Here is a 20,000-nt window from a genome sequence, read left to right as displayed (position 1 = left end):
CGAACGCAGGCCCCCACTACCAGAAATTATACGCTCGAGTTACCCACATTTGGGGTAATCGCAAGGGGTCAACCCGATCGAAGTGCAATGAAAGGGCCTCGCCTTGAGAGGACTGCCTCCTTGATCACAGTACCTCCCGCGTCGGTAAGTATGAAAATTCTTGACGCGGGGGCCGTCAAAGGCAAACCTCCTTACCTCTATATCCTTGTGGTAGTGCTTTGCGGGCGTGCTAGAACCTCCAGCCTCACTTCTAGGCGGCTCTAGAGTAGCTTCCCTCCTCAGTCTGTGCCTGCCGACAGAGAAAAACGCCAGACGTTAGTGTCAGGAGGAGGCTTTCTTTGATTTCTTTCTTTGATTGAATGAAGGTTTCTTCCCGAGGGGAAGTGGGCCGCACTCGGAGGGTAGGTGCTATACCGAGGCAACCCGTGGCTGGGACGAGGCAAGCCTCTTTCCACAGCCCAGTTCCAAAAATCAGTTTAATATATGAGCTGCTCAATGAGCAGCGTATCAGATATTAAGCTGATAGAGAACAGATACTACACTTGATCTTAGCCAAAAGGCCGAGAAGCGATACCGGACCTTCCCTCCCCTAGGAGGGTGGTCCAGGGTTTCCCCTTTGAGATATGGTGGTCAATATGCTGTCGCCGAGGGGCCTGGAGCCGACTGTAGGCCGACGCTATGGAGCAAGTTGCCGTCGTAGACGCACTTGTTCTACAGCACAAGTCCACAAAAATCAGCAGCAAAGTTGATAACGTCCCCTCCAGGGGTGAGTGAGATCAAACGCCTTTTTGGCCTCCAAAACGAGGCAACATGTTAAAGACCGTAATGACTCCGTTACTAAGATAGCGCTACAGACACAGGCAGAAAGCAACGGCTACGTTATCAACATTCGCTCTCCACGTGCATACAACTTGCAGAGAAGTCAAGAAATGCCTGCTAAAAGATTGCTGGTTGGTATTATTGCTTTGCTTTTGCTTTGATGGCTCGTTTAAAAGACTAAATTTTCACCCTTTCTCTTGTCTACGGACCATACCACAGGGAAAGCACCGGTTCTCGTCCGATCACCGAAGTTAAGCCCTGTCGGGCGGGGTTAGTACTTGGATGGGTGACCGCCTGGGAATACCCCGTGTTGTAGACTTTTCATTTTCTCGGCCGTTTTATTTTGCATATGTTCATCATTTTTTCTTTCTTTTACTACAACCTTTGGCTATTCCAGTGGCTGGAAAGCACAAATAACTTTTTACACATTTCAGGAGACTCAAAAGATAGCTAGAAAACATGAAAAGTACCCTTAAAATGATCGCGGGATAAATTAGAATCGAAGTCTCGCGCGCTAACGTTCGCGTGCGAAACGGTTATTTATGACATCAAATTGGCGTGTGTGACATCAAATAATTCGAAGCAAAATGATATTCTGCCTTGCCGAACGGGTTTTCAAGCAGCTAAAAGTGCGGAAAACTACGCCAATTCCCAAAGAAATGCGCCCGATCAACAACGGCAAAGCAAACAACACACGCGAGCCGTTGCATATTAACGGTCGACACGAATTCGAGCCGTCAAAAACAATTCTATTCATGACTTGACTTGGAGAATGACGGAGGCTCGGACCGTTGTCTAGTTTAGTCAACGAACCACCAACACAACAATCGTAAGGTAGAAATCAACTCACGGTTTGGCCAGCACTTCTCCTGTTACTTTCCTTGTCCTTTGCTCTTTCCATACTGTAAGTCGACGAACGTTACTTCGAGGACAAACTTGGCGGGGATCGAGTCAATGATTGACCGCCTGCCGAAACAAACGCAAATCGGAAAAGCCACCTTCTTCAGTTCAGTACAACATAGATGCATGACAACACGAGTTCCAGCGCACTCGCCTTTTCAGTTGCAGCTGGAAATCCTTGGCTTGCTTGCTTGACACGTTCCTTCGTTGTTCACTGTGCCCAGTCGTCCAGCCCGGCCCGGCCAACTGACGAACAAAGCAAAGCGTCAATCATTAACCATCCACCATTCACAGGGCCAACACTTGCACTTTTTCGGGGGCGAGCGCGAACGCAGGCCCCCACTACCAGAAATTATACGCTCGAGTTACCCACATTTGGGGTAATCGCAAGGGTCAACCCGATCGAAGTGCAATGAAAGGGGCCCTCGCCTTGAGAGGACTGCCTCCTTGATCACAGTACCTCCCGCGTCAGGTAAGTATGAAAATTCTTGACGCGGGGGCCGTCAAAGGCAAACCTCCTTACCTCTATATCCTTGTGGTAGTGCTTTGCGGGCGTGCTAGAACCTCCAGCCTCACTTCTAGGCGGCTCTAGAGTAGCTTCCCTCCTCAGTCTGTGCCTGTCGACAGAGAAAAACGCCAGACATTAGTGTCAGGAGGAGGCTTTCTTTGATTTCTTTCTTTGATTGAATGAAGGTTTCTTCCCCGAGGGGAAGTGGGCCGCACTCGGAGGTAGTGCTATACCGAGGCAACCCGTGGCTGGGACGAGGCAAGCTCTTTTCCACAGCCCAGTTCCAAAAATCAGTTTTAATATATGAGCTGCTCAATGAGCAGCGTATCAGATATTAAGCTGATAAGAACAGATACTACACTTGATCTTAGCCAAAAGGCCGAGAAGCGATACCGGACCTTCCCTTCCCTAGGAGGGTGGTCCAGGGTTTCCCCCTTTGAGATATGGTGGTCAATATGCTGTCGCCGAGGGGCCTGGAGCCGACTGTAGGCCGACGCCATGGAGCAAGTTGCCGTCGTAGACGCACTTGTTCTACAACACAAGTCCACAAAATCAGCAGCAAAGTTGATAACGTGCCTCCAGGGGTGAGTGAGATCAAACACCTTTTTGCCCTCCAAAACGAGGCAACATGTTAAAGACCCGTAATGACTCCGTTACTAAGATAGCGCTACAGACACAGGCAGAAAAAAAAAACGGCTACGTTATCAACATTCGCTCTCCACGTGCATACAACTTGCAGAGAAGTCAAGAAATGCCTGCTAAAAGATTGCTGGTTGCTATATTGCTTTGCTTTTGCTTTGGTGGCTCGTTTAAAAGACTAAATTTTCACCCCTTTCTCTTGTCTACGACCATACCACAGGGAAAGCACCGGTTCTCGTCCGATCACCGAAGTTAAGCCCTGTCGGGCGGGGTTAGTACTTGGATGGGTGACCGCCTGGGAATACCCCGTGTTGTAGACTTTTCATTTTCTCGGCCGTTTTATTTTGCATATGTTCATTTTTTCTTTCTTTTACTACAACCTTTGGCTATTCCAGTGGCTGGAAAGCACAAATAACTTTTTACACATTTCAGGAGACTCAAAAGATAGCTAGAAAACATGAAAAGTACCCTTAAAATGATCGCGGGATAAATTAGAATCGAAGTCTCGCGCGCTAACGTTCGCGTGCGAAACGGTTATTTATGACATCAAATTGGCGTGTGTGACATCAAATAATTCGAAGCAAAATGATATTCTGCCTTGCCGAACGGTTTTCAAGCAGCTAAAAGTGCGGAAAACTACGCCAATTCCCAAAGAAATGCGCCCGATCAACAACGGCAAAGCAAACAACACACGCGAGCCGTTGCATATTAACGGTCGACACGAATTCGAGCCGTCAAAACAATTCTATTCATGACTTGACTTGGAGAATGACGGAGGCTCGGACCGTTGTCTAGTTTAGTCAACGAACCACCAACACAACAATCGTAAGGTAGAAATCAACTCACGGTTTGGCCAGCACTTCTCCTGTTACTTTCCTTGTCCTTTGCTCTTTCCATACTGTAAGTCGACGAACGTTACTTCGAGGACAAACTTGGCGGGGATCGAGTCAATGATTGACCGCCTGCCGAAACAAACGCAAATCGGAAAAGCCACCTTCTTCAGTTCAGTACAACATAGATGCATGACAACACGAGTTCCAGCGCACTCGCCTTTTCAGTTGCAGCTGGAAATCCTTGGCTTGCTTGCTTGACACGTTCCTTCGTTGTTCACTGTGCCCAGTCGTCCAGCCCGGCCCGGCCAACTGACGAACAAAGCAAAGCGTCAATCATTAACCATCCACCATTCACAGGGCCAACACTTGCACTTTTTCGGGGGCGAGCGCGAACGCAGGCCCCCCACTACCAGAAATTATACGCTCGAGTTACCCACATTTGGGGTAATCGCAAGGGTCAACCCGATCGAAGTGCAATGAAAGGGCCTCGCCTTGAGAGGACCTGCCTCCCTTGATCACAGTACCTCCCGCGTCAGGTAAGTATGAAAATTCTTGACGCGGGGGCCGTCAAAGGCAAACCTCCTTACCTCTATATCCTTGTGGTAGTGCTTTGCGGGCGTGCTAGAACCTCCAGCCTCACTCTAGGCGGCTCTAGAGTAGCTTCCCTCCTCAGTCTGTGCCTTGTCGACAGAGAAAAACGCCAGACATTAGTGTCAGGAGGAGGCTTTCTTTGATTTCTTTCTTTGATTGAATGAAGGTTTCTTCCCCGAGGGGAAGTGGGCCGCACTCGGAGGTAGTGCTATACCGAGGCAACCCGTGGCTGGGACGAGGCAAGCCTCTTTTCCACAGCCCAGTTCCAAAAATCAGTTTAATATATGAGCTGCTCAATGAGCAGCGTATCAGATATTAAGCTGATAAGAACAGATACTACACTTGATCTTAGCCAAAAGGCCGAGAAGCGATACCGGACCTTCCCTTCCCTAGGAGGGTGGTCCAGGGTTTCCCCCTTTGAGATATGGTGGTCAATATGCTGTCGCCGAGGGGCCTGGAGCCGACTGTAGGCCGACGCCATGGAGCAAGTTGCCGTCGTAGACGCACTTGTTCTACAACACAAGTCCACAAAAATCAGCAGCAAAGTTGATAACGTGCCTCCAGGGGTGGAGTGAGATCAAACACCTTTTTGCCCTCCAAAACGAGGCAACATGTTAAAGACCCGTAATGACTCCGTTACTAAGATAGCGCTACAGACACAGGCAGAAAAAAAAACGGCTACGTTATCAACATTCGCTCTCCACGTGCATACAACTTGCAGAGAAGTCAAGAAATGCCTGCTAAAAGATTGCTGGTTGCTATTATTGCTTTGCTTTTGCTTTGGTGGCTCGTTTAAAAGACTAAATTTTCACCCCTTTCTCTTGTCTACGACCATACCACAGGGAAAGCACCGGTTCTCGTCCGATCACCGAAGTTAAGCCCTGTCGGGCGGGGTTAGTACTTGGATGGGTGACCGCCTGGGAATACCCCGTGTTGTAGACTTTTCATTTTCTCGGCCGTTTTATTTTGCATATGTTCATTTTTTCTTTCTTTTACTACAACCTTTGGCTATTCCAGTGGCTGGAAAGCACAAATAACTTTTTACACATTTCAGGAGACTCAAAAGATAGCTAGAAAACATGAAAAGTACCCTTAAAATGATCGCGGGATAAATTAGAATCGAAGTCTCGCGCGCTAACGTTCGCGTGCGAAACGGTTATTTATGACATCAAATTGGCGTGTGTGACATCAAATAATTCGAAGCAAAATGATATTCTGCCTTGCCGAACGGTTTTCAAGCAGCTAAAAGTGCGGGAAAACTACGCCAATTCCCAAAGAAATGCGCCCGATCAACAACGGCAAAGCAAACAACACACGCGAGCCGTTGCATATTAACGGTCGACACGAATTCGAGCCGTCAAAACAATTCTATTCATGACTTGACTTGGAGAATGACGGAGGCTCGGACCGTTGTCTAGTTTAGTCAACGAACCACCAACACAACAATCGTAAGGTAGAAATCAACTCACGGTTTGGCCAGCACTTCTCCTGTTACTTTCCTTGTCCTTTGCTCTTTCCATACTGTAAGTCGACGAACGTTACTTCGAGGACAAACTTGGCGGGGATCGAGTCAATGATTGACCGCCTGCCGAAACAAACGCAAATCGGAAAAGCCACCTTCTTCAGTTCAGTACAACATAGATGCATGACAAACACGAGTTCCAGCGCACTCGCCTTTTCAGTTGCAGCTGGAAATCCTTGGCTTGCTTGCTTGACACGTTCCTTCGTTGTTCACTGTGCCCAGTCGTCCAGCCCGGCCCGGCCAACTGACGAACAAAGCAAAGCGTCAATCATTAACCATCCACCATTCACAGGGCCAACACTTGCACTTTTTCGGGGCGAGCGCGAACGCAGGCCCCCACTACCAGAAATTATACGCTCGAGTTACCCACATTTGGGGTAATCGCAAGGGTCAACCCGATCGAAGTGCAATGAAAGGGCCTCGCCTTGAGAGGACTGCCTCCTTGATCACAGTACCTCCCGCGTCAGGTAAGTATGAAAATTCTTGACGCGGGGGCCGTCAAAGGCAAACCTCCTTACCTCTATATCCTTGTGGTAGTGCTTTGCGGGCGTGCTAGAACCTCCAGCCTCACTTCTAGCGGCTCTAGAGTAGCTTCCCTCCTCAGTCTGTGCCTGTCGACAGAGAAAAACGCCAGACATTAGTGTCAGGAGGAGGCTTTCTTTGATTTCTTTCTTTGATTGAATGAAGGTTTCTTCCCCCGAGGGGAAGTGGGCCGCACTCGGAGGTAGTGCTATACCGAGGCAACCCGTGGCTGGGACGAGGCAAGCCTCTTTTCCACAGCCCAGTTCCAAAAATCAGTTTAATATATGAGCTGCTCAATGAGCAGCGTATCAGATATTAAGCTGATAAGAACAGATACTACACTTGATCTTAGCCAAAAGGCCGAGAAGCGATACCGGACCTTCCCTTCCCTAGGAGGGTGGTCCAGGGTTTCCCCCTTTGAGATATGGTGGTCAATATGCTGTCGCCGAGGGGCCTGGAGCCGACTGTAGGCCGACGCCATGGAGCAAGTTGCCGTCGTAGACGCACTTGTTCTACAACACAAGTCCACAAAAATCAGCAGCAAAGTTGATAACGTGCCTCCAGGGGTGAGTGAGATCAAACACCTTTTTGCCCTCCAAAACGAGGCAACATGTTAAAGACCCGTAATGACTCGTTACTAAGATAGCGCTACAGACACAGGCAGAAAAAAAAACGGCTACGTTATCAACATTCGCTCTCCACGTGCATACAACTTGCAGAGAAGTCAAGAAATGCCTGCTAAAAGATTGCTGGTTGCTATTATTGCTTTGCTTTTGCTTTGGTGGCTCGTTTAAAAGACTAATTTTCACCCCCTTTCTCTTGTCTACGACCATACCACAGGGAAAGCACCGGTTCTCGTCCGATCACCGAAGTTAAGCCCTGTCGGGCGGGGTTAGTACTTGGATGGGTGACCGCCTGGGAATACCCCGTGTTGTAGACTTTCATTTTCTCGGCCGTTTTATTTTGCATATGTTCATTTTTTCTTTCTTTTACTACAACCTTTGGCTATTCCAGTGGCTGGAAAGCACAAATAACTTTTTACACATTTCAGGAGACTCAAAAGATAGCTAGAAAACATGAAAAGTACCCTTAAAATGATCGCGGGATAAATTAGAATCGAAGTCTCGCGCGCTAACGTTTCGCGTGCGAAACGGTTATTTATGACATCAAATTGGCGTGTGTGACATCAAATAATTCGAAGCAAAATGATATTCTGCCTTGCCGAACGGTTTTCAAGCAGCTAAAAGTGCGGGAAAACTACGCCAATTCCCAAAGAAATGCGCCCGATCAACAACGGCAAAGCAAACAACACACGCGAGCCGTTGCATATTAACGGTTCGACACGAATTCGAGCCGTCAAAACAATTCTATTCATGACTTGACTTGGAGAATGACGGAGGCTCGGACCGTTGTCTAGTTTAGTCAACGAACCACCAACACAACAATCGTAAGGTAGAAATCAACTCACGGTTTGGCCAGCACTTCTCCTGTTACTTTCCTTGTCCTTTGCTCTTTCCATACTGTAAGTCGACGAACGTTACTTCGAGGACAAACTTGGCGGGGATCGAGTCAATGATTGACCGCCTGCCGAAACAAACGCAAATCGGAAAAGCCACCTTCTTCAGTTCAGTACAACATAGATGCATGACAACACGAGTTCCAGCGCACTCGCCTTTTCAGTTGCAGCTGGAAATCCTTGGCTTGCTTGCTTGACACGTTCCTTCGTTGTTCACTGTGCCCAGTCGTCCAGCCCGGCCCGGCCAACTGACGAACAAAGCAAAGCGTCAATCATTAACCATCCACCATTCACAGGGCCAACACTTGCACTTTTTCGGGGGCGAGCGCGAACGCAGGCCCCCACTACCAGAAATTATACGCTCGAGTTACCCACATTTGGGGTAATCGCAAGGGTCAACCCGATCGAAGTGCAATGAAAGGGCCTCGCCTTGAGAGGACTGCCTCCTTGATCACAGTACCTCCCGCGTCCAGGTAAGTATGAAAATTCTTGACGCGGGGGCCGTCAAAGGCAAACCTCCTTACCTCTATATCCTTGTGGTAGTGCTTTGCGGGCGTGCTAGAACCTCCAGCCTCACTTCTAGGCGGCTCTAGAGTAGCTTCCCTCCTCAGTCTGTGCCTGTCGACAGAGAAAAACGCCAGACATTAGTGTCAGGAGGAGGCTTTCTTTGATTTCTTTCTTTGATTGAATGAAGGTTTCTTCCCCGAGGGGAAGTGGGCCGCACTCGGAGGTAGTGCTATACCGAGGCAACCCGTGGCTGGGACGAGGCAAGCCTCTTTTCCACAGCCCAGTTCCAAAAATCAGTTTAATATATGAGCTGCTCAATGAGCAGCGTATCAGATATTAAGCTGATAAGAACAGATACTACACTTGATCTTAGCCAAAAGGCCGAGAAGCGATACCGGACCTTCCCTTCCCTAGGAGGGTGGTCCAGGGTTTCCCCCTTTGAGATATGGTGGTCAATATGCTGTCGCCGAGGGGCCTGGAGCCGACTGTAGGCCGACGCCATGGAGCAAGTTGCCGTCGTAGACGCACTTGTTCTACAACACAAGTCCACAAAAATCAGCAGCAAAGTTGATAACGTGCCTCCAGGGGTGAGTGAGATCAAACACCTTTTTGCCCTCCAAAACGAGGCAACATGTTAAAGACCCGTAATGACTCCGTTACTAAGATAGCGCTACAGACACAGGCAGAAAAAAAAACGGCTACGTTATCAACATTCGCTCTCCACGTGCATACAACTTGCAGAGAAGTCAAGAAATGCCTGCTAAAAGATTGCTGGTTGCTATTATTGCTTTGCTTTTGCTTTGGTGGCTCGTTTAAAAGACTAAATTTTCACCCCTTTCTCTTGTCTACGACCATACCACAGGGAAAGCACCGGTTCTCGTCCGATCACCGAAGTTAAGCCCTGTCGGGCGGGGTTAGTACTTGGATGGGTGACCGCCTGGGAATACCCCGTGTTGTAGACTTTTCATTTTCTCGGCCGTTTTATTTTGCATATGTTCATTTTTTCTTTCTTTTACTACAACCTTTGGCTATTCCAGTGGCTGGAAAGCACAAATAACTTTTTACACATTTCAGGAGACTCAAAAGATAGCTAGAAAACATGAAAAGTACCCTTAAAATGATCGCGGGATAAATTAGAATCGAAGTCTCGCGCGCTAACGTTCGCGTGCGAAACGGTTATTTATGACATCAAATTGGCGTGTGTGACATCAAATAATTCGAAGCAAAATGATATTCTGCCTTGCCGAACGGTTTTCAAGCAGCTAAAAGTGCGGAAAACTACGCCAATTCCCAAAGAAATGCGCCCGATCAACAACGGCAAAGCAAACAACACACGCGAGCCGTTGCATATTAACGGTCGACACGAATTCGAGCCGTCAAAACAATTCTATTCATGACTTGACTTGGAGAATGACGGAGGCTCGGACCGTTGTCTAGTTTAGTCAACGAACCACCAACACAACAATCGTAAGGTAGAAATCAACTCACGGTTTGGCCAGCACTTCTCCTGTTACTTTCCTTGTCCTTTGCTCTTTCCATACTGTAAGTCGACGAACGTTACTTCGAGGACAAACTTGGCGGGGATCGAGTCAATGATTGACCGCCTGCCGAAACAAACGCAAATCGGAAAAGCCACCTTCTTCAGTTCAGTACAACATAGATGCATGACAACACGAGTTCCAGCGCACTCGCCTTTTCAGTTGCAGCTGGAAATCCTTGGCTTGCTTGCTTGACACGTTCCTTCGTTGTTCACTGTGCCCAGTCGTCCAGCCCGGCCCGGCCAACTGACGAACAAAGCAAAGCGTCAATCATTAACCATCCACCATTCACAGGGCCAACACTTGCACTTTTTCGGGGGCGAGCGCGAACGCAGGCCCCCACTACCAGAAATTATACGCTCGAGTTACCCACATTTGGGGTAATCGCAAGGGTCAACCCGATCGAAGTGCAATGAAAGGGCCTCGCCTTGAGAGGACTGCCTCCTTGATCACAGTACCTCCCGCGTCAGGTAAGTATGAAAATTCTTGACGCGGGGGCCGTCAAAGGCAAACCTCCTTACCTCTATATCCTTGTGGTAGTGCTTTGCGGGCGTGCTAGAACCTCCAGCCTCACTTCTAGGCGGCTCTAGAGTAGCTTCCCTCCTCAGTCTGTGCCTGTCGACAGAGAAAAACGCCAGACATTAGTGTCAGGAGGAGGCTTTCTTTGATTTCTTTCTTTGATTGAATGAAGGTTTCTTCCCCGAGGGGAAGTGGGCCGCACTCGGAGGTAGTGCTATACCGAGGCAACCCGTGGCTGGGACGAGGCAAGCCTCTTTTCCACAGCCCAGTTCCAAAAATCAGTTTAATATATGAGCTGCTCAATGAGCAGCGTATCAGATATTAAGCTGATAAGAACAGATACTACACTTGATCTTAGCCAAAAGGCCGAGAAGCGATACCGGACCTTCCCTTCCCTAGGAGGGTGGTCCAGGGTTTCCCCCTTTGAGATATGGTGGTCAATATGCTGTCGCCGAGGGGCCTGGAGCCGACTGTAGGCCGACGCCATGGAGCAAGTTGCCGTCGTAGACGCACTTGTTCTACAACACAAGTCCACAAAAATCAGCAGCAAAGTTGATAACGTGCCTCCAGGGGTGAGTGAGATCAAACACCTTTTTGCCCTCCAAAACGAGGCAACATGTTAAAGACCCGTAATGACTCCGTTACTAAGATAGCGCTACAGACACAGGCAGAAAAAACAAACGGCTACGTTATCAACATTCGCTCTCCACGTGCATACAACTTGCAGAGAAGTCAAGAAATGCCTGCTAAAAGATTGCTGGTTGCTATTATTGCTTTGCTTTTGCTTTGGTGGCTCGTTTAAAAGACTAAATTTTCACCCCTTTCTCTTGTCTACGACCATACCACAGGGAAAGCACCGGTTCTCGTCCGATCACCGAAGTTAAGCCCTGTCGGGCGGGGTTAGTACTTGGATGGGTGACCGCCTGGGAATACCCCGTGTTGTAGACTTTTCATTTTCTCGGCCGTTTTATTTTGCATATGTTCATTTTTTCTTTCTTTTACTACAACCTTTGGCTATTCCAGTGGCTGGAAAGCACAAATAACTTTTTACACATTTCAGGAGACTCAAAAGATAGCTAGAAAACATGAAAAGTACCCTTAAAATGATCGCGGGATAAATTAGAATCGAAGTCTCGCGCGCTAACGTTCGCGTGCGAAACGGTTATTTATGACATCAAATTGGCGTGTGTGACATCAAATAATTCGAAGCAAAATGATATTCTGCCTTGCCGAACGGTTTTCAAGCAGCTAAAAGTGCGGAAAACTACGCCAATTCCCAAAGAAATGCGCCCGATCAACAACGGCAAAGCAAACAACACACGCGAGCCGTTGCATATTAACGGTCGACACGAATTCGAGCCGTCAAAACAATTCTATTCATGACTTGACTTGGAGAATGACGGAGGCTCGGACCGTTGTCTAGTTTAGTCAACGAACCACCAACACAACAATCGTAAGGTAGAAATCAACTCACGGTTTGGCCAGCACTTCTCCTGTTACTTTCCTTGTCCTTTGCTCTTTCCATACTGTAAGTCGACGAACGTTACTTCGAGGACAAACTTGGCGGGGATCGAGTCAATGATTGACCGCCTGCCGAAACAAACGCAAATCGGAAAAGCCACCTTCTTCAGTTCAGTACAACATAGATGCATGACAACACGAGTTCCAGCGCACTCGCCTTTTCAGTTGCAGCTGGAAATCCTTGGCTTGCTTGCTTGACACGTTCCTTCGTTGTTCACTGTGCCCAGTCGTCCAGCCCGGCCCGGCCAACTGACGAACAAAGCAAAGCGTCAATCATTAACCATCCACCATTCACAGGGCCAACACTTGCACTTTTTCGGGGGCGAGCGCGAACGCAGGCCCCCACTACCAGAAATTATACGCTCGAGTTACCCACATTTGGGGTAATCGCAAGGGTCAACCCGATCGAAGTGCAATGAAAGGGCCTCGCCTTGAGAGGACTGCCTCCTTGATCACAGTACCTCCCGCGTCAGGTAAGTATGAAAATTCTTGACGCGGGGGCCGTCAAAGGCAAACCTCCTTACCTCTATATCCTTGTGGTAGTGCTTTGCGGGCGTGCTAGAACCTCCAGCCTCACTTCTAGGCGGCTCTAGAGTAGCTTCCCTCCTCAGTCTGTGCCTGTCGACAGAGAAAAACGCCAGACATTAGTGTCAGGAGGAGGCTTTCTTTGATTTCTTTCTTTGATTGAATGAAGGTTTCTTCCCCGAGGGGAAGTGGGCCGCACTCGGAGGTAGTGCTATACCGAGGCAACCCGTGGCTGGGACGAGGCAAGCCTCTTTTCCACAGCCCAGTTCCAAAAATCAGTTTAATATATGAGCTGCTCAATGAGCAGCGTATCAGATATTAAGCTGATAAGAACAGATACTACACTTGATCTTAGCCAAAAGGCCGAGAAGCGATACCGGACCTTCCCTTCCCTAGGAGGGTGGTCCAGGGTTTCCCCCTTTGAGATATGGTGGTCAATATGCTGTCGCCGAGGGGCCTGGAGCCGACTGTAGGCCGACGCCATGGAGCAAGTTGCCGTCGTAGACGCACTTGTTCTACAACACAAGTCCACAAAAATCAGCAGCAAAGTTGATAACGTGCCTCCAGGGGTGAGTGAGATCAAACACCTTTTTGCCCTCCAAAACGAGGCAACATGTTAAAGACCCGTAATGACTCCGTTACTAAGATAGCGCTACAGACACAGGCAGAAAAAAAAACGGCTACGTTATCAACATTCGCTCTCCACGTGCATACAACTTGCAGAGAAGTCAAGAAATGCCTGCTAAAAGATTGCTGGTTGCTATTATTGCTTTGCTTTTGCTTTGGTGGCTCGTTTAAAAGACTAAATTTTCACCCCTTTCTCTTGTCTACGACCATACCACAGGGAAAGCACCGGTTCTCGTCCGATCACCGAAGTTAAGCCCTGTCGGGCGGGGTTAGTACTTGGATGGGTGACCGCCTGGGAATACCCCGTGTTGTAGACTTTTCATTTTCTCGGCCGTTTTATTTTGCATATGTTCATTTTTTCTTTCTTTTACTACAACCTTTGGCTATTCCAGTGGCTGGAAAGCACAAATAACTTTTTACACATTTCAGGAGACTCAAAAGATAGCTAGAAAACATGAAAAGTACCCTTAAAATGATCGCGGGATAAATTAGAATCGAAGTCTCGCGCGCTAACGTTCGCGTGCGAAACGGTTATTTATGACATCAAATTGGCGTGTGTGACATCAAATAATTCGAAGCAAAATGATATTCTGCCTTGCCGAACGGTTTTCAAGCAGCTAAAAGTGCGGAAAACTACGCCAATTCCCAAAGAAATGCGCCCGATCAACAACGGCAAAGCAAACAACACACGCGAGCCGTTGCATATTAACGGTCGACACGAATTCGAGCCGTCAAAACAATTCTATTCATGACTTGACTTGGAGAATGACGGAGGCTCGGACCGTTGTCTAGTTTAGTCAACGAACCACCAACACAACAATCGTAAGGTAGAAATCAACTCACGGTTTGGCCAGCACTTCTCCTGTTACTTTCCTTGTCCTTTGCTCTTTCCATACTGTAAGTCGACGAACGTTACTTCGAGGACAAACTTGGCGGGGATCGAGTCAATGATTGACCGCCTGCCGAAACAAACGCAAATCGGAAAAGCCACCTTCTTCAGTTCAGTACAACATAGATGCATGACAACACGAGTTCCAGCGCACTCGCCTTTTCAGTTGCAGCTGGAAATCCTTGGCTTGCTTGCTTGACACGTTCCTTCGTTGTTCACTGTGCCCAGTCGTCCAGCCCGGCCCGGCCAACTGACGAACAAAGCAAAGCGTCAATCATTAACCATCCACCATTCACAGGGCCAACACTTGCACTTTTTCGGGGGCGAGCGCGAACGCAGGCCCCCACTACCAGAAATTATACGCTCGAGTTACCCACATTTGGGGTAATCGCAAGGGTCAACCCGATCGAAGTGCAATGAAAGGGCCTCGCCTTGAGAGGACTGCCTCCTTGATCACAGTACCTCCCGCGTCAGGTAAGTATGAAAATTCTTGACGCGGGGGCCGTCAAAGGCAAACCTCCTTACCTCTATATCCTTGTGGTAGTGCTTTGCGGGCGTGCTAGAACCTCCAGCCTCACTTCTAGGCGGCTCTAGAGTAGCTTCCCTCCTCAGTCTGTGCCTGTCGACAGAGAAAAACGCCAGACATTAGTGTCAGGAGGAGGCTTTCTTTGATTTCTTTCTTTGATTGAATGAAGGTTTCTTCCCCGAGGGGAAGTGGGCCGCACTCGGAGGTAGTGCTATACCGAGGCAACCCGTGGCTGGGACGAGGCAAGCCTCTTTTCCACAGCCCAGTTCCAAAAATCAGTTTAATATATGAGCTGCTCAATGAGCAGCGTATCAGATATTAAGCTGATAAGAACAGATACTACACTTGATCTTAGCCAAAAGGCCGAGAAGCGATACCGGACCTTCCCTTCCCTAGGAGGGTGGTCCAGGGTTTCCCCCTTTGAGATATGGTGGTCAATATGCTGTCGCCGAGGGGCCTGGAGCCGACTGTAGGCCGACGCCATGGAGCAAGTTGCCGTCGTAGACGCACTTGTTCTACAACACAAGTCCACAAAAATCAGCAGCAAAGTTGATAACGTGCCTCCAGGGGTGAGTGAGATCAAACACCTTTTTGCCCTCCAAAACGAGGCAACATGTTAAAGACCCGTAATGACTCCGTTACTAAGATAGCGCTACAGACACAGGCAGAAAAAAAAACGGCTACGTTATCAACATTCGCTCTCCACGTGCATACAACTTGCAGAGAAGTCAAGAAATGCCTGCTAAAAGATTGCTGGTTGCTATTATTGCTTTGCTTTTGCTTTGGTGGCTCGTTTAAAAGACTAAATTTTCACCCCTTTCTCTTGTCTACGACCATACCACAGGGAAAGCACCGGTTCTCGTCCGATCACCGAAGTTAAGCCCTGTCGGGCGGGGTTAGTACTTGGATGGGTGACCGCCTGGGAATACCCCGTGTTGTAGACTTTTCATTTTCTCGGCCGTTTTATTTTGCATATGTTCATTTTTTCTTTCTTTTACTACAACCTTTGGCTATTCCAGTGGCTGGAAAGCACAAATAACTTTTTACACATTTCAGGAGACTCAAAAGATAGCTAGAAAACATGAAAAGTACCCTTAAAATGATCGCGGGATAAATTAGAATCGAAGTCTCGCGCGCTAACGTTCGCGTGCGAAACGGTTATTTATGACATCAAATTGGCGTGTGTGACATCAAATAATTCGAAGCAAAATGATATTCTGCCTTGCCGAACGGTTTTCAAGCAGCTAAAAGTGCGGAAAACTACGCCAATTCCCAAAGAAATGCGCCCGATCAACAACGGCAAAGCAAACAACACACGCGAGCCGTTGCATATTAACGGTCGACACGAATTCGAGCCGTCAAAACAATTCTATTCATGACTTGACTTGGAGAATGACGGAGGCTCGGACCGTTGTCTAGTTTAGTCAACGAACCACCAACACAACAATCGTAAGGTAGAAATCAACTCACGGTTTGGCCAGCACTTCTCCTGTTACTTTCCTTGTCCTTTGCTCTTTCCATACTGTAAGTCGACGAACGTTACTTCGAGGACAAACTTGGCGGGGATCGAGTCAATGATTGACCGCCTGCCGAAACAAACGCAAATCGGAAAAGCCACCTTCTTCAGTTCAGTACAACATAGATGCATGACAACACGAGTTCCAGCGCACTCGCCTTTTCAGTTGCAGCTGGAAATCCTTGGCTTGCTTGCTTGACACGTTCCTTCGTTGTTCACTGTGCCCAGTCGTCCAGCCCGGCCCGGCCAACTGACGAACAAAGCAAAGCGTCAATCATTAACCATCCACCATTCACAGGGCCAACACTTGCACTTTTTCGGGGGCGAGCGCGAACGCAGGCCCCCACTACCAGAAATTATACGCTCGAGTTACCCACATTTGGGGTAATCGCAAGGGTCAACCCGATCGAAGTGCAATGAAAGGGCCTCGCCTTGAGAGGACTGCCTCCTTGATCACAGTACCTCCCGCGTCAGGTAAGTATGAAAATTCTTGACGCGGGGGCCGTCAAAGGCAAACCTCCTTACCTCTATATCCTTGTGGTAGTGCTTTGCGGGCGTGCTAGAACCTCCAGCCTCACTTCTAGGCGGCTCTAGAGTAGCTTCCCTCCTCAGTCTGTGCCTGTCGACAGAGAAAAACGCCAGACATTAGTGTCAGGAGGAGGCTTTCTTTGATTTCTTTCTTTGATTGAATGAAGGTTTCTTCCCCGAGGGGAAGTGGGCCGCACTCGGAGGTAGTGCTATACCGAGGCAACCCGTGGCTGGGACGAGGCAAGCCTCTTTTCCACAGCCCAGTTCCAAAAATCAGTTTAATATATGAGCTGCTCAATGAGCAGCGTATCAGATATTAAGCTGATAAGAACAGATACTACACTTGATCTTAGCCAAAAGGCCGAGAAGCGATACCGGACCTTCCCTTCCCTAGGAGGGTGGTCCAGGGTTTCCCCCTTTGAGATATGGTGGTCAATATGCTGTCGCCGAGGGGCCTGGAGCCGACTGTAGGCCGACGCCATGGAGCAAGTTGCCGTCGTAGACGCACTTGTTCTACAACACAAGTCCACAAAAATCAGCAGCAAAGTTGATAACGTGCCTCCAGGGGTGAGTGAGATCAAACACCTTTTTGCCCTCCAAAACGAGGCAACATGTTAAAGACCCGTAATGACTCCGTTACTAAGATAGCGCTACAGACACAGGCAGAAAAAAAAACGGCTACGTTATCAACATTCGCTCTCCACGTGCATACAACTTGCAGAGAAGTCAAGAAATGCCTGCTAAAAGATTGCTGGTTGCTATTATTGCTTTGCTTTTGCTTTGGTGGCTCGTTTAAAAGACTAAATTTTCACCCCTTTCTCTTGTCTACGACCATACCACAGGGAAAGCACCGGTTCTCGTCCGATCACCGAAGTTAAGCCCTGTCGGGCGGGGTTAGTACTTGGATGGGTGACCGCCTGGGAATACCCCGTGTTGTAGACTTTTCATTTTCTCGGCCGTTTTATTTTGCATATGTTCATTTTTTCTTTCTTTTACTACAACCTTTGGCTATTCCAGTGGCTGGAAAGCACAAATAACTTTTTACACATTTCAGGAGACTCAAAAGATAGCTAGAAAACATGAAAAGTACCCTTAAAATGATCGCGGGATAAATTAGAATCGAAGTCTCGCGCGCTAACGTTCGCGTGCGAAACGGTTATTTATGACATCAAATTGGCGTGTGTGACATCAAATAATTCGAAGCAAAATGATATTCTGCCTTGCCGAACGGTTTTCAAGCAGCTAAAAGTGCGGAAAACTACGCCAATTCCCAAAGAAATGCGCCCGATCAACAACGGCAAAGCAAACAACACACGCGAGCCGTTGCATATTAACGGTCGACACGAATTCGAGCCGTCAAAACAATTCTATTCATGACTTGACTTGGAGAATGACGGAGGCTCGGACCGTTGTCTAGTTTAGTCAACGAACCACCAACACAACAATCGTAAGGTAGAAATCAACTCACGGTTTGGCCAGCACTTCTCCTGTTACTTTCCTTGTCCTTTGCTCTTTCCATACTGTAAGTCGACGAACGTTACTTCGAGGACAAACTTGGCGGGGATCGAGTCAATGATTGACCGCCTGCCGAAACAAACGCAAATCGGAAAAGCCACCTTCTTCAGTTCAGTACAACATAGATGCATGACAACACGAGTTCCAGCGCACTCGCCTTTTCAGTTGCAGCTGGAAATCCTTGGCTTGCTTGCTTGACACGTTCCTTCGTTGTTCACTGTGCCCAGTCGTCCAGCCCGGCCCGGCCAACTGACGAACAAAGCAAAGCGTCAATCATTAACCATCCACCATTCACAGGGCCAACACTTGCACTTTTTCGGGGGCGAGCGCGAACGCAGGCCCCCACTACCAGAAATTATACGCTCGAGTTACCCACATTTGGGGTAATCGCAAGGGTCAACCCGATCGAAGTGCAATGAAAGGGCCTCGCCTTGAGAGGACTGCCTCCTTGATCACTAGTACCTCCCGCGTCAGGTAAGTATGAAAATTCTTGACGCGGGGGCCGTCAAAGGCAAACCTCCTTACCTCTATATCCTTGTGGTAGTGCTTTGCGGGCGTGCTAGAACCTCCAGCCTCACTTCTAGGCGGCTCTAGAGTAGCTTCCCTCCTCAGTCTGTGCCTGTCGACAGAGAAAAACGCCAGACATTAGTGTCAGGAGGAGGCTTTCTTTGATTTCTTTCTTTGATTGAATGAAGGTTTCTTCCCCGAGGGGAAGTGGGCCGCACTCGGAGGTAGTGCTATACCGAGGCAACCCGTGGCTGGGACGAGGCAAGCCTCTTTTCCACAGCCCAGTTCCAAAAATCAGTTTAATATATGAGCTGCTCAATGAGCAGCGTATCAGATATTAAGCTGATAAGAACAGATACTACACTTGATCTTAGCCAAAAGGCCGAGAAGCGATACCGGACCTTCCCTTCCCTAGGAGGGTGGTCCAGGGTTTCCCCCTTTGAGATATGGTGGTCAATATGCTGTCGCCGAGGGGCCTGGAGCCGACTGTAGGCCGACGCCATGGAGCAAGTTGCCGTCGTAGACGCACTTGTTCTACAACACAAGTCCACAAAAATCAGCAGCAAAGTTGATAACGTGCCTCCAGGGGTGAGTGAGATCAAACACCTTTTTGCCCTCCAAAACGAGGCAACATGTTAAAGACCCGTAATGACTCCGTTACTAAGATAGCGCTACAGACACAGGCAGAAAAAAAAACGGCTACGTTATCAACATTCGCTCTCCACGTGCATACAACTTGCAGAGAAGTCAAGAAATGCCTGCTAAAAGATTGCTGGTTGCTATTATTGCTTTGCTTTTGCTTTGGTGGCTCGTTTAAAAGACTAAATTTTCACCCCTTTCTCTTGTCTACGACCATACCACAGGGAAAGCACCGGTTCTCGTCCGATCACCGAAGTTAAGCCCTGTCGGGCGGGGTTAGTACTTGGATGGTGTGACCGCCTGGGAATACCCCGTGTTGTAGACTTTTCATTTTCTCGGCCGTTTTATTTTGCATATGTTCATTTTTTCTTTCTTTTACTACAACCTTTGGCTATTCCAGTGGCTGGAAAGCACAAATAACTTTTTACACATTTCAGGAGACTCAAAAGATAGCTAGAAAACATGAAAAGTACCCTTAAAATGATCGCGGGATAAATTAGAATCGAAGTCTCGCGCGCTAACGTTCGCGTGCGAAACGGTTATTTATGACATCAAATTGGCGTGTGTGACATCAAATAATTCGAAGCAAAATGATATTCTGCTTGCCGAACGGTTTTCAAGCAGCTAAAAGTGCGGAAAACTACGCCAATTCCCAAAGAAATGCGCCCGATCAACAACGGCAAAGCAAACAACACACGCGAGCCGTTGCATATTAACGGTCGACACGAATTCGAGCCGTCAAAACAATTCTATTCATGACTTGACTTGGAGAATGACGGAGGCTCGGACCGTT

General features: G+C 48.2%; 30 non-coding genes across 30 annotated transcripts in view; 10 read left to right on the top strand and 20 right to left on the bottom strand.

Moving 5' to 3' along the window:
- LOC149101725 (U1 spliceosomal RNA) overlaps positions 1 to 152 on the bottom strand; it is a 164-nt gene extending 12 nt beyond the window's left edge. The window contains exon 1 of the small nuclear RNA XR_016202633.1: positions 1 to 152. This exon is cut by the window's left edge and continues 12 nt beyond it. This is a non-coding gene — a small nuclear RNA (U1 spliceosomal RNA).
- A 226-nt stretch (positions 153 to 378) lies between these two features.
- On the bottom strand, positions 379 to 572 carry LOC149101724 (U2 spliceosomal RNA). The gene has a single exon (XR_016202770.1). It is a non-coding gene; the product is annotated as a U2 spliceosomal RNA (small nuclear RNA).
- A 446-nt stretch (positions 573 to 1,018) lies between these two features.
- LOC149101723 (5S ribosomal RNA) lies at positions 1,019 to 1,138 on the top strand. The gene has a single exon (XR_016202705.1). It is a non-coding gene; the product is annotated as a 5S ribosomal RNA (ribosomal RNA).
- An 895-nt stretch (positions 1,139 to 2,033) lies between these two features.
- On the bottom strand, positions 2,034 to 2,199 carry LOC149101722 (U1 spliceosomal RNA). The gene has a single exon (XR_016202628.1). It is a non-coding gene; the product is annotated as a U1 spliceosomal RNA (small nuclear RNA).
- A 227-nt stretch (positions 2,200 to 2,426) lies between these two features.
- On the bottom strand, positions 2,427 to 2,618 carry LOC149101721 (U2 spliceosomal RNA). Its single transcript, XR_016202768.1, has one exon. It is a non-coding gene; the product is annotated as a U2 spliceosomal RNA (small nuclear RNA).
- Positions 2,619 to 3,067: 449 nt separating this feature from the next.
- Positions 3,068 to 3,186, top strand: LOC149101720 (5S ribosomal RNA). The gene has a single exon (XR_016202652.1). It is a non-coding gene; the product is annotated as a 5S ribosomal RNA (ribosomal RNA).
- Positions 3,187 to 4,076: 890 nt separating this feature from the next.
- LOC149101719 (U1 spliceosomal RNA) lies at positions 4,077 to 4,243 on the bottom strand. The gene has a single exon (XR_016202630.1). It is a non-coding gene; the product is annotated as a U1 spliceosomal RNA (small nuclear RNA).
- A 227-nt stretch (positions 4,244 to 4,470) lies between these two features.
- On the bottom strand, positions 4,471 to 4,662 carry LOC149101718 (U2 spliceosomal RNA). Its single transcript, XR_016202724.1, has one exon. It is a non-coding gene; the product is annotated as a U2 spliceosomal RNA (small nuclear RNA).
- A 451-nt stretch (positions 4,663 to 5,113) lies between these two features.
- Positions 5,114 to 5,232, top strand: LOC149101717 (5S ribosomal RNA). The gene has a single exon (XR_016202650.1). It is a non-coding gene; the product is annotated as a 5S ribosomal RNA (ribosomal RNA).
- Positions 5,233 to 6,123: 891 nt separating this feature from the next.
- Positions 6,124 to 6,287, bottom strand: LOC149101716 (U1 spliceosomal RNA). Its single transcript, XR_016202813.1, has one exon. It is a non-coding gene; the product is annotated as a U1 spliceosomal RNA (small nuclear RNA).
- Positions 6,288 to 6,514: 227 nt separating this feature from the next.
- LOC149101715 (U2 spliceosomal RNA) lies at positions 6,515 to 6,706 on the bottom strand. The gene has a single exon (XR_016202723.1). It is a non-coding gene; the product is annotated as a U2 spliceosomal RNA (small nuclear RNA).
- A 449-nt stretch (positions 6,707 to 7,155) lies between these two features.
- Positions 7,156 to 7,274, top strand: LOC149101714 (5S ribosomal RNA). The gene has a single exon (XR_016202648.1). It is a non-coding gene; the product is annotated as a 5S ribosomal RNA (ribosomal RNA).
- An 892-nt stretch (positions 7,275 to 8,166) lies between these two features.
- LOC149101713 (U1 spliceosomal RNA) lies at positions 8,167 to 8,331 on the bottom strand. Its single transcript, XR_016202623.1, has one exon. It is a non-coding gene; the product is annotated as a U1 spliceosomal RNA (small nuclear RNA).
- A 227-nt stretch (positions 8,332 to 8,558) lies between these two features.
- Positions 8,559 to 8,750, bottom strand: LOC149101712 (U2 spliceosomal RNA). Its single transcript, XR_016202722.1, has one exon. It is a non-coding gene; the product is annotated as a U2 spliceosomal RNA (small nuclear RNA).
- A 450-nt stretch (positions 8,751 to 9,200) lies between these two features.
- On the top strand, positions 9,201 to 9,319 carry LOC149101711 (5S ribosomal RNA). The gene has a single exon (XR_016202647.1). It is a non-coding gene; the product is annotated as a 5S ribosomal RNA (ribosomal RNA).
- An 890-nt stretch (positions 9,320 to 10,209) lies between these two features.
- Positions 10,210 to 10,373, bottom strand: LOC149101710 (U1 spliceosomal RNA). The gene has a single exon (XR_016202637.1). It is a non-coding gene; the product is annotated as a U1 spliceosomal RNA (small nuclear RNA).
- Positions 10,374 to 10,600: 227 nt separating this feature from the next.
- On the bottom strand, positions 10,601 to 10,792 carry LOC149101709 (U2 spliceosomal RNA). Its single transcript, XR_016202721.1, has one exon. It is a non-coding gene; the product is annotated as a U2 spliceosomal RNA (small nuclear RNA).
- Positions 10,793 to 11,243: 451 nt separating this feature from the next.
- LOC149101708 (5S ribosomal RNA) lies at positions 11,244 to 11,362 on the top strand. The gene has a single exon (XR_016202646.1). It is a non-coding gene; the product is annotated as a 5S ribosomal RNA (ribosomal RNA).
- An 890-nt stretch (positions 11,363 to 12,252) lies between these two features.
- On the bottom strand, positions 12,253 to 12,416 carry LOC149101707 (U1 spliceosomal RNA). The gene has a single exon (XR_016202627.1). It is a non-coding gene; the product is annotated as a U1 spliceosomal RNA (small nuclear RNA).
- Positions 12,417 to 12,643: 227 nt separating this feature from the next.
- On the bottom strand, positions 12,644 to 12,835 carry LOC149101706 (U2 spliceosomal RNA). Its single transcript, XR_016202720.1, has one exon. It is a non-coding gene; the product is annotated as a U2 spliceosomal RNA (small nuclear RNA).
- A 450-nt stretch (positions 12,836 to 13,285) lies between these two features.
- On the top strand, positions 13,286 to 13,404 carry LOC149101705 (5S ribosomal RNA). The gene has a single exon (XR_016202645.1). It is a non-coding gene; the product is annotated as a 5S ribosomal RNA (ribosomal RNA).
- An 890-nt stretch (positions 13,405 to 14,294) lies between these two features.
- On the bottom strand, positions 14,295 to 14,458 carry LOC149101704 (U1 spliceosomal RNA). Its single transcript, XR_016202815.1, has one exon. It is a non-coding gene; the product is annotated as a U1 spliceosomal RNA (small nuclear RNA).
- Positions 14,459 to 14,685: 227 nt separating this feature from the next.
- On the bottom strand, positions 14,686 to 14,877 carry LOC149101703 (U2 spliceosomal RNA). Its single transcript, XR_016202719.1, has one exon. It is a non-coding gene; the product is annotated as a U2 spliceosomal RNA (small nuclear RNA).
- A 450-nt stretch (positions 14,878 to 15,327) lies between these two features.
- LOC149101702 (5S ribosomal RNA) lies at positions 15,328 to 15,446 on the top strand. The gene has a single exon (XR_016202644.1). It is a non-coding gene; the product is annotated as a 5S ribosomal RNA (ribosomal RNA).
- Positions 15,447 to 16,336: 890 nt separating this feature from the next.
- On the bottom strand, positions 16,337 to 16,500 carry LOC149101701 (U1 spliceosomal RNA). The gene has a single exon (XR_016202804.1). It is a non-coding gene; the product is annotated as a U1 spliceosomal RNA (small nuclear RNA).
- A 227-nt stretch (positions 16,501 to 16,727) lies between these two features.
- Positions 16,728 to 16,919, bottom strand: LOC149101700 (U2 spliceosomal RNA). The gene has a single exon (XR_016202718.1). It is a non-coding gene; the product is annotated as a U2 spliceosomal RNA (small nuclear RNA).
- Positions 16,920 to 17,369: 450 nt separating this feature from the next.
- Positions 17,370 to 17,488, top strand: LOC149101699 (5S ribosomal RNA). Its single transcript, XR_016202643.1, has one exon. It is a non-coding gene; the product is annotated as a 5S ribosomal RNA (ribosomal RNA).
- Positions 17,489 to 18,378: 890 nt separating this feature from the next.
- LOC149101698 (U1 spliceosomal RNA) lies at positions 18,379 to 18,543 on the bottom strand. The gene has a single exon (XR_016202819.1). It is a non-coding gene; the product is annotated as a U1 spliceosomal RNA (small nuclear RNA).
- Positions 18,544 to 18,770: 227 nt separating this feature from the next.
- LOC149101697 (U2 spliceosomal RNA) lies at positions 18,771 to 18,962 on the bottom strand. The gene has a single exon (XR_016202717.1). It is a non-coding gene; the product is annotated as a U2 spliceosomal RNA (small nuclear RNA).
- Positions 18,963 to 19,412: 450 nt separating this feature from the next.
- On the top strand, positions 19,413 to 19,532 carry LOC149101696 (5S ribosomal RNA). Its single transcript, XR_016202707.1, has one exon. It is a non-coding gene; the product is annotated as a 5S ribosomal RNA (ribosomal RNA).
- The last annotated feature ends 468 nt before the right edge of the window (positions 19,533 to 20,000 follow it).

The sequence above is a fragment of the Orbicella faveolata genome, unplaced genomic scaffold (assembly GCF_042242905.1).
Source record: "Orbicella faveolata isolate gen_17 unplaced genomic scaffold, um_ofav_v1 contig_36, whole genome shotgun sequence".
NCBI classification, from domain to species: Eukaryota; Metazoa; Cnidaria; class Anthozoa; order Scleractinia; family Merulinidae; genus Orbicella; species Orbicella faveolata.
The sequence above is the reverse complement of the archived record's forward strand: the minus strand, read 5'-3'. Positions and strand labels throughout refer to the sequence as shown.